The sequence below is a fragment of the Neopsephotus bourkii genome, unplaced genomic scaffold (genome assembly GCF_033783945.1).
Source record: "Neopsephotus bourkii isolate Nb327-2 ecotype Australia unplaced genomic scaffold, CSIRO-AGI_Nbou_v1 NB_1374, whole genome shotgun sequence".
In the NCBI taxonomy this organism is placed as follows: domain Eukaryota; kingdom Metazoa; phylum Chordata; class Aves; order Psittaciformes; family Psittacidae; genus Neopsephotus; species Neopsephotus bourkii.
In genome coordinates, this window is record NW_026901853.1 from 244200 (window position 1) to 262346 (window position 18147).

Sequence of the window (18147 nt, forward strand, 5' to 3'; positions counted from 1 at the left end):
AATGAAAGAGCGGGTGCATGCAAGTGCATCTCAACCTCTCCTGTTGGAATTGTTCCACTTGGGGTAAATAACTGAATGTTCAACTGTCCATGGCAGAGAGAGGAGGAATAAAGCCAGTGAGCAAGAAGGACCATATAGCCGACTGACCAGAACAGTCATCTGGGCTACAGAGGAGCAGAAGTTCAGTTCCTTCCTCTGCGTCTTGCAAATATATCCATGATTCTTGCAGGAATATCCTAATTGTTAGGATAAGGACTATTTTGGAACCACTTTCACTCACTTGCATGTGTCTGATAATTGGTATAAGGGCAAACATTTCCTCAAAAGTTAGTGTCTTTTATTTGGGAAAAAGAGTTTGGCCACATCCCATAATATATAGCATTTATAACACTAGTTTGTCATGCTTTCTGATGTATATTGGCGTTAGTCACGACTAAGATAAATACAGTAAAGTAACTTGTGGGGAACTAGAACCTGAAAATTTAATTTGCAAGAGTAAGGTATATCATCTGTTTCTTACAGCTGCTTAGTTTCTAAATTTGATATCTTAAAACTGTTGGAGTTGTTATAACTTCAGATAAAATGTCTTCCTCAGGCAAAAGATAATTTTTCATAAGCTTTTAAAAAACTAATAAAGTAGTAATCTACAATATTTTATTATTTAGAACCCCAGCCTTGGGGATACGATTTGCAAGAATTTTTTTTAGATCTAAATTGAGGGTATACTTGGGAAGCGCCTGTGTGAATGTATCTGTTAGTCTTTTCTATGGTTCGTTCTTTCAGACCAAATGCTGTCTCCGTTCAGTCGATAGGAACACTACCACCTCTTTAAGTGGTAATGCTCCCTGCAGAGTTTTTAGCCTGTAAGAGATATGATTAGGGGGTGATAGTGTTAAGCACTCCTCCTGTATCTGCTGGCCCACTATGATAACCTTAGGGTTACAATGCATGTCTGACAAATACAATTCCATTGTGACTAGCGCCTTATGGCAATTTAGGAGGCTTATTCATCATTTTACAACAGACTTCTGTCAGGGATTTTGCTTATTTGCCCTTCACTGGTGTACAGTAGTTGTAGGTTTATCTCTAGGAGTCCAGCCCTAATAACCAATAACAAAGTGCTTAAGCTCTAAGCTTGTGAGGAATGGACTTGCATTATACTCCAACTGCACCTTCTCTCTTCACTGATAAGACAATGTGTCTTTGAGAAAATGAAGGATTTGTACGAACTGATCCTTTACAATACAGTGTATGCATTGGTAGAAGATATAGGGAAGTACATTGTTCTTTAACCATTGAGATCCTAGATTTTTACATATAAAACACATCCTTGCTGTCATTAGCAATGTTTCTTTTAAAATATGAAAATGAAGAGATATCTTGCCTTGGAAATTGCACTACAAAGTTGTTTGTAATGATGATGTGGGATTTGGAAGAACTGAGTTACTTTTGATGAAATCCCCATGATTATGGTTTAAATTACACAGATTTATTCAAGGAACAACAAAAGTTTTTTTTTTTTTATTATTATTCAGATTCCTGCTGGGTTCTGGATATTAATTAGGTAGTGGCTCCAGATGAAATCCAGGAGAGAGGAAAAAATTGCTACTCACATTTTAATAACCTAGAGAATTTTAAGTGGCTAACCATATTGTTTACTATATATCAGTCTGAAGAATAAAGAATAAAAGTACATGAATAGACAGGCACACAGCATGGAAGAATAGCGCCATATACCCTAGCTAAAGTGCATTGTATATTCAAGGTTTAGATCTTCCACCCAGCAGATTTAGAGCATGAGGGGGCAACATTTGAGAAGTGTGTACTGAACAAACACAAACATGAGGATTGCCTTTTTTCAGTTTTAAGTGTGAAAACATTAGCTCTCCCTCTATGCCTTTGAAGTCTTCTCTTTCTAGCAAAGCTCTGGCAGGAGGGAGGTCTTTCAATTAGTTTCTCACCCATAATGATTTCTTTGAGAAATTTTAATCAGGTTTTCCATCGCAGAGTGCATTTTTTGCTGGTACTTGATCTCTTGGCCAGCTGAAGCTTCTGTGATCCTTTGTCTCTTGAGCAGTTGGGTCTTTTATAAACTTTCTGGCATAGCTATTAATCACAGAACTTTTCTACCTTTTTTTGAGGTGCAAAACTGTGCACAGAGGAAAATACCAGTGTACTGACATGAGCTAATTATCTGCAAGGTTTTCAAGATAACAGATAGCATGTTAGCAGTAATGCCTACAACAGTGTAATTGCTTTCTGTTTCCATTATTTTGTAGTAACCATGTAATTAGCTCACTGTACCAGAAGCTGTCTGCTTTTCATGACAACCTGTACTGCTAATCACTAGAAAAGTTGTGTAAGTGATCTGTAGCCTTTATGCTCACACAGTTGCACCAGGTAATTTGAAGGGGCAGCTATATGCTAGCCACTTCTGTAGGGGTACAGAGTGAGGAAGAAGAGACTGGCAAAGCTGTAGTTGCAGGAGAACTGAAACCTTTGTTATAACATCACATAAATATTTAGTAAAGCGTTAACCACACCATACAATTTCCTCTGGATTATAATATACATGTCTGTCCTTATTCTGTTGAACCTGATCTACATTAAGGAATTTTGAATGGCTTGGTAACAGTTGATTCCCTTAAACAATATAATTTATTTTGACTCTCTGATCTTCAAAAGAGGTGCCTTCTTATAAAAGCAGAACTTCAGGCAGGAAAGGGCTCTGCAGGGCCAGATTATTTACTATAAAAGGGGCATTCTTCTGTGGGGCATTTCTCAGGAATGTTCTCCTCTCATGAGGAGTTTCTCTCCAAAGCGTAACTTGCCCACTGCTGCTCATGGCAGTTCCCAATGGCAGTGAAAAGACAGGTCATGGTTGCACCAGTGGTCTCTCAGAGGTGGGGCTGCTGTACCCACTGGGCACCAAGGTCAGGCTGATGCTTGGGAGAACTTGCTGTAAGAAGAGGAAGGGCAGACCCAAACCAGGTCCCTACAGAGCTGCCTGCTGCCTACCCAAGGTCACAGCCATTGAATCAGTTTAGGACAATGGCACTGCAGGTGATGGAGCAGAGCAAAAAACACCTGACACTTTTATACTAAATTATTTCTGCTCTTTCTGCTTCATAAAAGCTGGCTTTTGTGGAGATGAGTGAAGTCTCCTATGTGCACAGTACTTTAGAAGAAAGAAAAAGTACCAGTCTTGTACACATTTAGAAGTTCAATTGGGAATTTTTTTGCTGCTCTATCCTCCGACACCCTCTCAGCTTAAGTACAAATTCACTAAATACGGGGGATAGAGAGCATGCAATTCGTCACTGTTCCCTCCTACTTAATTCTAATGCTGTTGTCAGTTAATTATAGATGCTACTTTTTCAGGTAATATTGCATAACTCAATGGAAAACAAAAAAAGCTCTGTAAAAAGTGGTTATTAAATTCAGCTTTAGATATTTGATATGATTTCCAAGTACCTCTTTATTTGTTTGAAAAAAAGGAATCCTCTTGAAATGTGCTGTTTCTTCTTCCCTCTGTGGCCTTGGAGCTGGTCCCTCTGAGCACTGCTTGTACATTAATTATTATAGTAAGTAGGGAAGATCAGGTGATAACATCAATACTCTTAAAGCACACTACCAAGACTTTAAGGTTGTAAACTATATGCTGCCTGATTTATTTATTTTTTAATGCATCATTAAAAAACAAGGCATTCTTTAGCTCCTGTTTCATTCCTCATCCTGGTCCTGTCCTTGCAGATTGCAGTTGCTATTCTTGTGCTCAGTGAATTGCCTTGTTGTGTGCAGGAGGCAGCAAAATCAGGACCTCAGAATAAAAACCTCTGGCCTGATAGACTGGTTGTGCCAAAAGCCACATTCCACTGAAATCAGTCAAGTTAGACTAGGCATTATTTGGGGTCCACTCTAAACCATTGCACTGTTCACTGCTTTATAAAGTGTTTTGCATGTGTTTTCAGTCCCCTAGGAGCTGTGTGTGTTTGAGTAGTTCTGTGAGTGCAAGGAAAGGAGAGGCCACCAGTGTGAACTACTCAATCTTCTTCTTTCCTCTCAAGTACTAGTAGTAAGACACTTTGCTTTAGCAAACAGAGGGGATTCTATTAGTGGCACAAAGGGGTAGCACATGAAGACTAAATAATATAGTCTTTATAAAGATTATTAATATTCCAAACACTTTAGGGTGTCCCAAAACTGCAGCAGATCATGATACATACAAGACACATCTTTTTCACTGGCACCATTAAGAAGGTTTAACTGGATGTCACAAGACCAAGTAGTGCTGTAATAGAAAATTTATTCCCAACATTTCCTTATCATCCAGGGATTAAAACAGATTCCTCACAGCTAGAAGGTTCAGATTGTAATTTGTTGTTGGATGAAACATCTAGGCTGTCCTAACTTGGTTACATGGACTATGATCTCTGTTTTTGTTCCTTTGAAATTCAATTTCAGCATAGTTCTAACAGCAAAATTTTTCATTGAGTAAAAATATTTAAAAGCCAGTTGCTGGTTTAATCAAGTTTCTCTTTATCTCAACACAGTGCTGGGACTCCAGGTCAGGTTCTGTTCTCAATGCCATCTGTTGTCAGTGATCTAGTGGTGTGGAATAGATAAAACCCTACAAGTTCCCCCATGCTTGGCTTGAGGAGTGTCACATACCAATGTGGCTGCTTTTCTTTGCCTTCTTGCTTGGTTTCTAGATAAAATGCTATGCAAAAGCAAAGCAGAGAAGGTAAACATGCTGAAACCTCCATGACAAGTCCAATCTTCTGAAGACCAGGACAATAAGCTCCAGTAATGCTGGGGGTTTGGATATTCATTAGCTGCCATTCAAACTGCCACGCAGCTGTGCTGGTATCTGATTCTGTATCTCCCCATTGAATTAAAAAAAAAAAAAAAAAAAGAAAGAAAAAAAAATTTGGCAGAGCAGTGGAAAAATGTCAACAAAATTCACGGGATTTAAAAGGTAAAATATTTACAAATCATTCGTAGCTAGTGACTTGAATACCGCAAATATTTGCTCTAATTGCAAACTGGCTACCTGAATACTCTGCATAAAACCACACAGAGCTACATAAAACATGAGAGAATGCAACAGTCTGATGTATTTTGTTACATCTGTAAACTTAAACATTTTATTCTGGATAGCAAAAGAGATGAAGCCATAAATGGCTGTCTTTTTTCTCATTTCAACTGGTTCAGCATCAGATTCAAGAGGGCTGGGTTTGGTGGACAATATACATAGACTGCATTGACCTCTTGTCCTGTGTTCAACAGTTGCAGTCATTTTTCTCCTTCTTAGTAGTTGGTGCAGTGCTGTGCTTTTGATTTTAGGCCTGGGAACAGTGCTGATAACACCAATGTTTTTAATTGTTGCTAAGTCATTTTTAGTTTGGCCAAGGACTTTGAGTCTCATGATCTGCTGGGGAGGAGGGGAACCTGGGAGGAAGCAAAGACAGGACACCTGACCCAAACTAGACAAAAAGATATTCCATACCACACCACATCATGCCCAGGATGTAGAACGGGGGGCAGTTACCCAGAAGGGCTAGATCACTGCTTGGTCGGGCTGGGTATTGGTCAGTGGGTGGTGAGCAGTTGTATTCTCTTCCCTTGTTATTTCCCTTATCATTATTATTGGTGGCAGCAGTAGTGATTTGTGTTATACCTTAGTTATTGGGCTGCTCTTATCTCAACCCGTGGGAGTTACATTCTTTTGATTCTCCTCCCCATCCCTCCGGGAGCAGGGGGAGGAAGAGGTGGGAGTGAGTGAATGGCTGTGTGGTTCTGAATTACTGACTGGACTTAAACCACAACACCTCTGTATGCTCCAGTGCTGAGTGCATGACGGATGTGTGCTCTACCACATTTCTGCTTGTCCTAGTTACTTGTCACTCCATGAAGATTTTATTATAGAAAATTGACGTATTTTAGGTGGGAAAGGGATTAAATGGGTTTTGAGCCGTCTCTGTATAATAGCTTTGAACATCTACTGTACATTTAATCAGCAAAACAAGAAAAGAGGTGTACTTCAAACAATCAAAGCTGCCACAAAAAGGGTTAGTTATCTCCAGTTTATCTTTGTATTAACTTTATAGAGCTGGAGTAACGCTAGTCTCGTTTACAGTCATGGAAGAGATCATTTGCTTTTCAGTATGATATTTTAAACCAACAGAGCCTGTGGGTGTTGATAGCTTAACACTTCTGTAGTGCTTCATACCACACTTATGCCACTATATGGGCAGAATGACTTACCCATTTACAGGAATATTGCTACCTTATAAGCTGTTATAGCTCTTCATTTGCCTTACCTTGTGTAGCTAAGAAAAAAGGAAAGTAAGAAGGAAAAGTATTGTTTCTCATACTTGGGGAAAAATGATGAATAAATGTTATAGCTGCAAAGAACACTGTATTTATTTATTTTTTTCTGAAGAGATACTTGAAAATTACAGCAATGGCTGCATTTGGAGTATCTGTGGGTATTAAAACACCTTGCTTGCATACTAGTAGATGTTCCTTTTATAGGGCACAAAGCCAACGGTCAGACCTACTAACAAAGTGAGATTAATTTCAATGTGTGTTTTTGGAGAGTAGTTTAATTGCAAAATTGACTCCTATTAAAAGAGAACAATGAGAAAACAGGTAAGTTATATCTGTGGTTGTGCTTGCCCTTCTCCTAAATCAGCAATCATACCACTGCTAGCATGCTAAGCTGATCTGTATTTTTAATTTGTGTTTTTGAAAAGAACATATTTGGTTCTGGGACACTTGTCAGTGTGTTGCCTAACTGTGGCTTGGCAGAGAGTGCCTAGCACTGCTGCTGTGCAAATTAATCGGCTCCATAGGATGTAAAGGTGATGGTGGCCTCTTTGGCCTCAGTGACAGTTCCCCGTCTTACAGGCCATTCATGCACTGCCTGCCCCAGTAGGAAAAGTTTGCTGCCTCTAGTATGTGCAGAACAGCAGAGGGAACAGTGGCCGGGAACTTCCAAAGCTCAGGTTTGTCTGTAATTCCACCCAGCTTTCTGGGGCTAGTCCTGCAGCATGTCTGGAGTTCAGTTCTAGAAGGCACAAACCTTCTTTGTCATTTTTCTTAGCAGCAAGTATTATATGAAAGTCTTCCTCAACACCACTTATGACTTACAACCCTTTGCCATCCTGCTAGACCAAGTAAATGGTACTAAATGAGGACCTATCACAGACAATTAACTTTTTGGCGATGACTGAGGCCAGTCAGGGAGGGCAATGCACATAGAGGGCTCAGGATTACTCCTAGTGAATCAACAGCACTGACCTTGAGAAGAATGGGATTTGATTTAGCTCTATGACAGAAGCCACCAGTAGGGTGCCAGTGTTTTCATTGCTGACACATAAAGCACATCCTCATAAAGAGGTGGAGTGGAGGAACTGCAACATGAAGGTTTTAGTAGTTCTTAATTGATCTCCTGGTTTGGGAGCTAAAATAGATAAACTTCTGTGCTAAAGGCAAGGTGACTTAAAAGCTGTTATCTTGATGCTAGTGGGGATGCAAGGAAAGAGCTAAGTATACAGTTATATAGCTCCTTGTGCATTACTGTTGTACTATACACCTGAAGGTATACATATGGATGAGAACAAAGGCTGTAGTGTAGAGTGGAAATGACACAGAAATCTTTTGACAAACTGCGAAATTTCACATGGGAGCTTCCCTCTAAAAGTGAAGATGAAAACAAGAAACGGGTTAACCCCAAACTTTTCCTAAAAGATGTGTAAAGAAGATTACACAAAGCACTTTCATCAGGAATCCTTCTAAGATGCAAATATGTTTAGAATAAGTATTAGGTAAAAGAAAAGTTTGATTAATGGAACCTGTCCTTTATAGTTCTCTTGCAATGTGGAAGGCTCTGTGTTGTGCTGTGTGTGCGCACATTTCAGCAGTAGCATAAGCATGCTGGCAAAAGCCACTGCCAAGTCTCATTAATTGCAACTCCCGCAGACTTCTTCAGCCATGGAACTTTTATTCGTGGTGTAGTTTTACATTAATTTGGGACTTCAGTTTCCTTTAAATTTCAAACTGCATAGAGCAAAGTGTATCCTGTTTAAAGAAAGGCAAAAACAGAAGAAGGGTAGATCTTAGGAGGGAAGCAAGATGATCTGCCCCTTCAGTTCATTAGGATTACTATATGGTCTCCTTTTTGTTGACAAGTGCAGTCCAAACCCCCCAATAAGTGAGAAATTTCTTATCCATCATACTGTTTCAGCCAATGCTGTGTAATTGCCCAGTATCATAGGCATAAACAGCAGGAGGGCAAAGGAGTTCAGTCAAGACCCCCCAGTGTTTGTGTTTGGTATGAAACACTCCATACGAAAATAATGATTTTGGCTCCTTGAGCCTCACTCCAGTAGTATTTTCAAAAACTTTGCCAGTTGCTGTTGTACTTTGTTCTTCAAGACTACACTGTAGAAAATGCAGCTTCACTAAAGAGTGGCCAAAGGTTAGACATTTGTGGGGAAATAAAGGAATTTTTTATATATATCAAAGACTTGTGCAAATACATGAATTTATTTTAGATAATGTTTGGTGTGTTTCTAACAGGGCTGAGCTGTCGACCACTTCTAAAATTGCCAGGATTCTGCCTGGCTTTAAGTTTTGCTACCATTCTCTGAATAACAGTGGCTGCTGAAGACGTTTGTTGAAAGTCACTAATGTTAATTTTACACATGAAAAAAGAATCCAATCAAGCACTTCTGCAGATTCTTACCATTAAGTTAATATTATGGGCTTTTAATGGATGTTTTAATTAAGCTTTCCTATTAATCGAAAGATTTCTCAAATTAAGACTAGTTCCTTTTGCACTTTTAAATTAAAACTTGGAAATATTAACCAGTGACAGGCAAGTCATAAATGCAGGCAAGAAAAAGCTTTGCTTTTTATGTTGGTGTCAGCTGGAGATGAGCTATTCTGGTGGCAGGACATTCTCCAAGCACACTGGGGAGACAAAACATGGTAGGAAAAAAACGTATTTATTTATCGTTCCATCTGTGATGTATGTATACTGTATACCAAATCAGCAGACTCCTAGGAATTTTAGTATCCTGAAAGTGGACACCAAAGTGCCTTTAATTAAGATACTTCTCTGAATATATTTTGCTTACTATTCATCCTTAAACTATTAAGATATGGTAAAATGGAACTGATGGACATCAAAATACTGCAAAAGATCCATCATTTCTCAGCCCAGTGACGTAAATTCTTATTTTATGCATGAGAAAAGCAAGACAAAGTTTTTTTCAGTATGTTATCTACAGGTTTGAGAACAGAATTAGACTGAGTCCCCTGAACTAACTGCTAAAAACACATACTTTCTAAGAAAACCAAAGGCAGACACAATTCAAACATGCAGGAGAAAGAAAGGGGTGACTGAAGCTATGAAGTGACTGAACTTTCAAGTCCTCAAATTGTGGCTCAGATTATTGTCAAACGCAGCTGTACAAAGGCATGTTGAAAGGGTTTTGGGAAGGTTTGGGGTGGCAGTCTGCATTTATCAGTTCTTAGGTCTGCGCTTAAGTTTTATATGTGTATATCATGCATATTTTATATCGTAGATAAATATCACAAATATCTTTTATATGTAAGGAAGATATATAAATACAAAAGATTGGATATTGCTGAGGTTAGGAAATAAGAACTGCTATCTGAGGTCAGCCCAATGGCCTCTGTAGGTAGATGTCCTGTTTTAAACAGTGGTTGCTATTCTGATGATCCAGCAAGTGTTATCCCAGTTAATGGAAAAATTAAGTAATTACACAATGATGCAAAACATTTTTCTAACCCCATGAAGACATTTCCTGCCCTCCATTTTAGAGCATGTGCATTGATACCCTATGTGTACGTTTGTCTTGTTGAAAGTTGCTTAAGTTTTGAGAACAGAAAATAACTCCAAAGATCTTGAGCTGAATTCATCCCACATGTAACTTTATTAGGAAAAATCTTTTCAAGAGATTAATACCACCTTTACATATTCAAGAGGGGACTTGTACAGGCGTATGCCCTTCTACAGACTTCTATGCAATTTTATCTGAAATCTTTTCAGCTTCAGTATGGAAAACTTCACATTTTACAGAGCACCTCTGAGAGCCCCCTCTTGGGTAGACTCCTTAGCAAATGCAGGTTTTGGGTAAGAGGCAGAGGGCAAGGAACTCACAAAGTTAAATCCCTGTCCTGGCACACAGAAGAGGTCAACGGTGACTTGGGTCATCCTGGGTGCTCTTTGTGTGCAGAGTGTTGGGTCTTCCCCTTCAGAGGGCTTCACCACTGTTGTGTTTCCAGAAGGGAAGATGTTACAGTCCTTCTGTTCAAGCTGCAGCAGGCTAGGTGTAGTTTTACTGAAGCCAGAAAACTTTGGTCTGAAACTGTACATTTTTGTCTTTTGAGGTATGGCTCATTAAAAGAGCTGAATATTATTTTCTTTCTTCTAATGGGCTCAGTAGCTTTGTAAAATAGGGTCATTACCACACAAGAGGTCAAGCTTTTTCCCCCTGTTGATCTTTTTTGATCTTGGAAAAGGTCAGAATAATAAAGGTCTTACTGGGGATAGAAGTCTTAAGAGAAGTTCTTTAATGGCAATTTTTAACGTATCTTCCCCTTTTCTTTCCCCCATCACTGTTGTACAGCTTAAGCATGGAGAAGAATAGCTTTAGTTAGGTTTGGGTTTTTTATATAGTCATACTTGGGAGTAGACCTGAAAGCTAAATCTTTGTTTTCTGCTGGCTATGTATTTCTTCCAAGGTCCCAGCTCAAGTGAGTGATACCCCTGTGGCTGTAAAACCTTAAGGGGGACCCCTGCATACACTCAGAAACACAATTGCTCATTCCTTTATACAGCAGATTACTTTTAGACTTACTTCGATGTGATCTGTACAGATTCCCTTCATCTAAGGGGAGGTCTGATTCTCTTAGCTGACTTACACAGCCACACACCAAGAGAGCCTTATTTTGTGGAAGCCAAATCTTATTAATGGCAATCTGCTGCCCATCTTTTAATTAGCCAGAGAAGCGGTGACATTTCACAACCACAACAGTGGCAATAATGTAGCATTGTAATATAAAATAAGGTGAAGTGTCCACCAGGATTGAAAGCCTCCATTTATCCACATTAGTATACAGACTGGATTCTCACTTTATAGGGGGAATTGATGTATCTATTTTTGTTATGTCACAAATGCAGAAAAAGCTAACATTTTTAACTTCTGAAATGTCTTCAGAGTTGGCTTACTTGGAGATTTGGAAATGGTACAGATTTCAAACGACGTGTGAAACCTTATTCTGCAGTCTGAATTCCTTGGGTATGATGTAAATACTAACTGATCCTTTAATGAAGCCACAAACCTTAACATGATTTATCAAAATATTTCCAATATTTAAAGTTTAAAGCTACTACATTTTTTTGACAGAATTTTCAGGCCCTTACACTGTGGGTATGCATGGCTTCATATTAACTTAATTACAAACTTTGTGACATCTTCTTTCTATCTTTGAGTTGATTTTATCAGGAAAACTTTTATTATTTAGATTGTATGCTGCTTGGTATAAGGACTTCTCTCCCTTGTGGTTTATGCAGTCCTGTGTTCTATAACAATTCATACACAATTTGTGCTGCAATAATTTTCCACTTATTTTTCTTTGTTTTATAAAATACATTTTATGCTGCAGTTTCAGTGTATGTCTTTGTGATTCAGTAAACTTAGTTCAGAATCGATACTTACATTTCCTTCCCCATCTTAGTAAAGGACATATGAAATGCATGAGACAAAGTAAGCTCTTTCTAAAGATATGGATTGAAATTGAAGCTACACTTAGAAATGTGAAAAACTGAATGAAGAGTTTTGAGTTTGGGATGTGTGATACAGAGGCAAAATACTGAGTACTGTCAAAAGAGTATCAAAGCACTGTGGGAGCAGCACTAACCAGTGCCACTGCCCTACGTTTTCAGTTTACAAACTGAAATAACTGTTTATTTTGTGTACCGTTAACTCTAAAAGTCTTTTATTGTGAGCAGCAGAGAACAAAATTTACTTAGAAACAGGAGACATTTAAGTCAGTGGCAAGTGCTCTTATTCCAAGATGGGAAACAGGAACTGCAGGAGAAACGCTACCCTGTTTTGCAGGTGTTTTCCATGAACCATAAATTATGAACAAACATACCATTAATGGTACTGAGAGCTCTAAGGCCACAATATATGCTCAGCTAACAGAATCTGAACTGAGTCTTGGAGGTATTATGGTGATTTATATTACTGCTATCATGCTTCACCTGTGCTCACAGTACAGATAGGATAGCTACTCTTCCTGAATTTTTGACTCACCGTACAATGCAACAATGAAGATAGATATTTGGTTTGGAAAACTGTAAGGGAAATTTGTGGAATGAAGACATGCATGTCTTTAGAAGGTGTCATATGGTAAAACTTCTGATTCTTTCCAGCTTAGCATCTATAGTAAGTATTCACAAAATGGTTATGACAGATACACTGGGATACAACTCCATAATGGACATTTTACATCATCCTTTTGAACTTTACTTTGTTTTGTACCTAATAAAAAAAATAAGATATTAGATGGCAAAAATACACATTACAAAATAATAGAAGTGTCACGAGACAAAAGCATGTTCTAAAAGCTGTGCATTTTGTGTTCACAGTTTGACAGCTGTGGCTCTTATTGGCTGTGTGACTGCACTCAGCTTGTAAGGAAATCATATTTTATTTCTGTTACAGGAATTAAAAGGAAACTGGGGCTACTAGAAATGTTGTGTATGCATAAGCTATAAAGGCTGGCTTGTACAGAAGAGAAACTTTTTGAAGAGGGAACTAAAGCACAGTTCTGTGGACATGACGAAGATGATTGCTGAGCTGAAGACATGCATGCTGGTATAAATCAAGGTTTTTCTGCAGTCACCAGAGTTAGTGTTGTTCCATTAAAAGTACCCCAATACATCAGTCCTCATCTTTAATTGAATGCTGTAGATTATGACAACTAAGTCATTGAAGCAATTGCTTTTCTAGCTTTTGACCATATCAAAATCTTTCTAGTCTCAAGTCAAATACACACAGGCAACTATTAATTTTGCCTCTGTCAAGCCCTCGCCAATATAATCAAAGAAGCCAGGCCATAGCTTCAAACAGAGGTTAGTTAGAATAATTCCTTAAAACTACCATCATAACATCTGTTCTTTTTTTCTGTAAAGTTCAGGCCTAAACAGGCATGTTCTCATAAAATTTATCAGCTATGTGTTAAGTCACAGAGAATGGTAGTTTGCAGCCAAAATGGGGTATTTCCCCATGCACGCACTTCTTTTCCATGTCCTACATGCTGTGGTGTGGTATCGTCTTCCAGCATTACCTCTGATCGACAGGATTAGGGGAAATCCTTGTTTCTTTGGTGATTTTCAAACACTATCAGACAATGATGCCAACTAAGAGTGAATTAATGAGATATTGGAGCCTGGCAAGTAGAAAGTGGCTTTAAATAACCCTGATTAGCCTTTTCTCAGTTCCTTAGAGTGCAGGCAAGGCTTGAACAACAACAAAGACCCCACACTCACACTTTTTATTAGTTTGGTGGAAAAAGAGTGTGCTTTTCAGAGGGTGTTAATTAAAAGATTTAGGCTCCATTCACACTGCCCATATCCCTTGTTTCATCTTTCCCTCCTTTTTGTGTAGTTTGTTTGCAATGTGAGAGGTAGAACTGCTGTTATGACAGATAATGTTGACTTTTAAAGAGTTTGCTCAGATCTGTGAGAAAAATATAATCCCTAATTGAACATATGAGTTCCACTTTTTACATGATGGCTTCATTAAACATGAACTTTTATTTTAAGTAATTTAAAATGTCTTTCACTCTTTCCAAAACAAGTTTTCACCTCTTTTCTGTCTTTCTCAAGGGATAGCTCCCCTACAACTTTGTAGCTGCTACATTTGCCTTTTCAATGAATAAATAAAACAAAAATCTTGAAACCCTTTAATCATAAAGTTGTGTTTCTATAAACCTTAAGCATATTAAAATCATTGCATCAGTTATATGTTCTAGTTCTACTTATACGAAATTCATACGGTGAAGACCATGGAATCAGCCAAGAAATTTTTCAGAATCTGAGAAATAGATAGAAAAGTATTTTAAGTAGCTAAAACTTGAGTAAATTATTAATCACAAAATCATGTAATCATGTGCTATATTTCAGGACTATTTTAATACAATATTTACATGTACACTTCTTTCCAAAGGAGACAGACTGATGTTTGCCTGATTAAGCCAAAAGCCTGCAGCTTACCAAAGGTACCCCAAACAAAAATATGAAACAGGAAACAATAGAAAACTCAGATTACTTTTCATGACAGTCAAATTATGAATATGAATTGTACCCAATAAAACCACAGAGAAAGGACTGAATGAAAGATAACTGAGATTTCACTGTAATTTCTGGCTAATAAATTTATTTCTTTTAAGGCTAGATTTTAGATATGTGTGAAGCATCTCTAATTCTACTGTGAAACTCATAGAACATTCACAGAACATGACTTGGTGCTGAGAAAAATCTTTGTGCTCACCTTTAAAGTGATATTATACAAAATGAGATGTAAAAAGCTGAATAAGACCTTGTTCCTTCTTGGGAATTGCATGTGCCACATTCAAGACTGCTCTGCTGCAGTGAAATGTGTAGTTCCTCTCTAATAGCTTTGAAATATTGTTCATAAAATTGTTTGATCTCACCTCTAGTATGGGAAGGAGAAGATACTGGTGGAGCATTTTGGAGGGAGAGAGGGAATCCTGTTTTTTTTATCAAAAGATAATAGTTAATTATATTGCTGCATGCTTTCACTGGCAAACATCTACAGCACACTTTAAAAAGGCAAAAAAAATGAACCAGGAGATTGCTGCTTGTTAATGGACTCTGCTATTTTACAGCACTGTAGTCAAGCAGCCACCTACAGTTCATCCTTATGTTAATACTAACGTTACCAATTTTAACATTATATGCCTCTTTCCACTGGCCCCTGTTGGTACCAACAGCCTACGGCAAGTGCTGTACTGCCTTTTACTTAATTGCTTCTTAAAGCTAACAGTGAATTACATTAAGTGTAATTTCATTGTCGTTGGATCTTGGTGAGTTTGAGGTGGCACGTTTGCCATGGGAGTTCTTTTTCTCTGGTTCAGTGGCTATATCCGGATGGGATGCATTTCTCCTGGAGTAATCCAGGAGAATCTTTCCTTTGAAGAGGAACAGATGTAGATTTACATATCTGGAGGTCTCTGGCCTCTGATGAGATTAGTTGGTGTTTTTAAACCCTACTGGAAGGTGCATATTTAATAAATGCCTAAAGCAAGCCTCTGTGAAATGGCTGGGCCCTGGGAGACTTTGAATGAGAGGAGAGGAGGAGATGTCAAGTTGCACATTGTGGTACCATCATAATCACTGCTGAAAGTAGGCCAACACTTGAAATAACATGAATTCCAATTCTGCTGTAAAAGTAATAAAGAAAAAATGGACTAGGTAACCTCCTTAAAAGCATTTAGGTTTTAATTTCAGCTGATAGGTTTGTTTCTAATTCCCTAAGAATCAGAGAGAGATGGAAATACACAGGTTTAAAAACTGGCAACCCTCCCTGCCCCTGCCAAATAATCCACGCTTTTCTAACATGCTTATTTGAGGTAACTGTATGCCCTGCAATAGAAATAGTATTTTTGTTTTACTGAATGTATTTTGAGATGGAGGGGAAGGGCTTGTGGTAAAACTAGAGATTAAATAAATTTCCATGGGAAAGACTAAGCTTTTTTGACAGCAGCCTGCATTTTCTTTTAATGGAAAATAAGTATGAAACAGAAGTTAAAAATTCTACATCAAATAGTTCTTTTGGTGTGATTTTCCTCTCGGTATAGCTACAGCATAAATGATATAATTGTAAAACTACAGAACACGTTCTTGTTACTGCTGTTTTGGAGCCAGATACCACAATGATTTTTGCATTGTACTCACAACACTTGAAATTGTGCAGGGGTTTGTAAATGCCTTATAATTGCATCCCCCTTCCTCCCCTTTCACCCCCTTTTGGTTTGTCGTGAGATTTTTGTTTTTCCTTAGCAGCTCACCATTTGTGTCATACTCTGCTGCCTGTCTGTCGCAGCTCATGTTGCACAGCAGGTTGTACAATACCTGATCCCCAGCCACCTTCATCTCCTATAGCATTCCTTCTCTGCTTACCCTAGCACTGACAGCATCGCTCTTTCACGCTGTATGTGACTACACCCTGTCAGGCAGCTCTCTTTTCCCACACTGGGCCCCGCTGTCGCTCCTGTCCTGCTAGTGCCCACATTAGTTTGCTGCTGCCACAGACACCATCCTTAATGCGCCTGCTTGTTGCTCCTGTCCCCACCATCAGGCAGAGATTTAGATGCTGTCCTCTGCTATATACATCTGTCCGTCACCTCACTATTGCCACTAATGTGTCAGTGTAGATGAAAATTTCTTGGGCTTGGGGTGTTGTATTACTTAAGAAGGCCTGGTAAAACCTAGGTGCTGTACTTGCAGGGGCAGCACCTCCTCAGAGCTGCACACAGGTCTCAACCAAAGCCTGCAAGGGACAGTGTTAATCCCTCCTGTGAAAGGGCAAAAAGCTAAAAGAATACAGGAATCTGCTGAGATTAACAGAGAAACAAACAGAGAGCAGTGTAACAAAAGAAGGTGCTCAGATCTGTAGATAAGGAGCTTTCAGAGGCCTATGAGCAAGGACCCTGTTTAACTCCCTGTGGAGCACCAAAGGCTCCGCAAGGATCAGGGATGGAGCAGCAGGAGAAATGAAACAGCAAGAGTTAAGACCACTGTTCCCTAACTGAGCTGCATTTTTCAATTCTAGCTGAATTTTATTATGCGGTTAGAACTAGTTCCTGTTCTGGACCTATTTTAATTTCGTTCTGGAAAAGCTACCATCTACTATGCAGACATACTATTACTTTCCAGCATCTAGTGATAATTGCCCAGATGGGTACAAAATAATGTTTTATTGTTACTTTTATTTGGTTAAAGTTAGGCGAGGGACTGCTTGCCATCAGGCTCAGAGCAGGAAAGCACTTTATAGGGTTTGGAAGTGGCGTCTTTGCCAGTGATGATAAAAGCAACATAAAACTGCTTTCGGAGGAAATTTACTCATTGGTTGAGGCTCAGCACAAGGCCTATATATCACTTATGTCCTTTTAAGCTTTGTTTTTGAGGCCTAAATGAGACTGATAGTGCACTGGTGTCAACTTCATGCAAAGGAAAATATTCTTCTGGGGGTTCAGTCTTTGGCTATTTTTCAGGCAAAACTCACAATTGTTTTCAATGGGCAAATACCACAAAGGCCCTATTTTGAGTTCTCTCTCATTAGATTGCAAAACTGTTTCAATTATATCCTATGGATTTCATAGGCATGGAATTTTCTGAACACCCACATCGAGGTTTGGGTCTCTGTTTTGCTAACATACCAGCAAACAAAACCCCACAGGACCACATAGCACAGCTACAAAATAAATATTATTCTAAGAAATAGTCAAAATTTATCAGCCCTGACCACATGGTCACATCTGTATTTAGTGCACCTTTCCCTGTCCTCACAGTGAAGACACCTAAGGAAGGCTCAGTTAGTAACTGATTGTTGACTTCACCTTTTTTCTAAACTTTCTTATTATGGACATCTTGCCAGGCAGGAAAAAAAAAAAAAACACCTAACAACAAAAAAACTATGAGATAAAAGCAATTATAAAGTTAAAGCAAGTAGAATAAATTAAAAAAGCCTCTGCTATCAGCGTGGTGATACTAGATTGCCAGCTCTATAGAAAACCAGCATGAATAAATACCGAATATAACCAGTGCCATCGATAGTACTTGTCAAATGGACTATTCAGCAGTAGGAGCACAGGGTGGTAAAACACCCCTGTAGTATGTGGTCTCAACTACAGACGTTCAAATAATTTGCTGAAGTACTGCTTAAGTACTTCAAAGAACCTTTAATTATTCCTGCACTGGTAAAAAAGTGTGATACAGATAATCCCATATCATTCCCTCTTCAGTATTGCTAAAAACAACTTGATGGACAGGATGTTCTTCCTTTGCACTGTCAGAAG

At 38.6% G+C, this 18147-nt stretch overlaps 1 long non-coding RNA gene across 1 annotated transcript in view; it reads left to right on the forward strand.

Moving 5' to 3' along the window:
- LOC133219758 (uncharacterized) overlaps positions 1–13221 on the forward strand; it is a 33769-nt gene extending 20548 nt beyond the window's left edge. The window contains exon 3 of the long non-coding RNA XR_009727515.1: positions 12768–13221. This is a non-coding gene — a long non-coding RNA (uncharacterized LOC133219758). The remainder of the gene's footprint in view (positions 1–12767) is intronic.
- The last annotated feature ends 4926 nt before the right edge of the window (positions 13222–18147 follow it).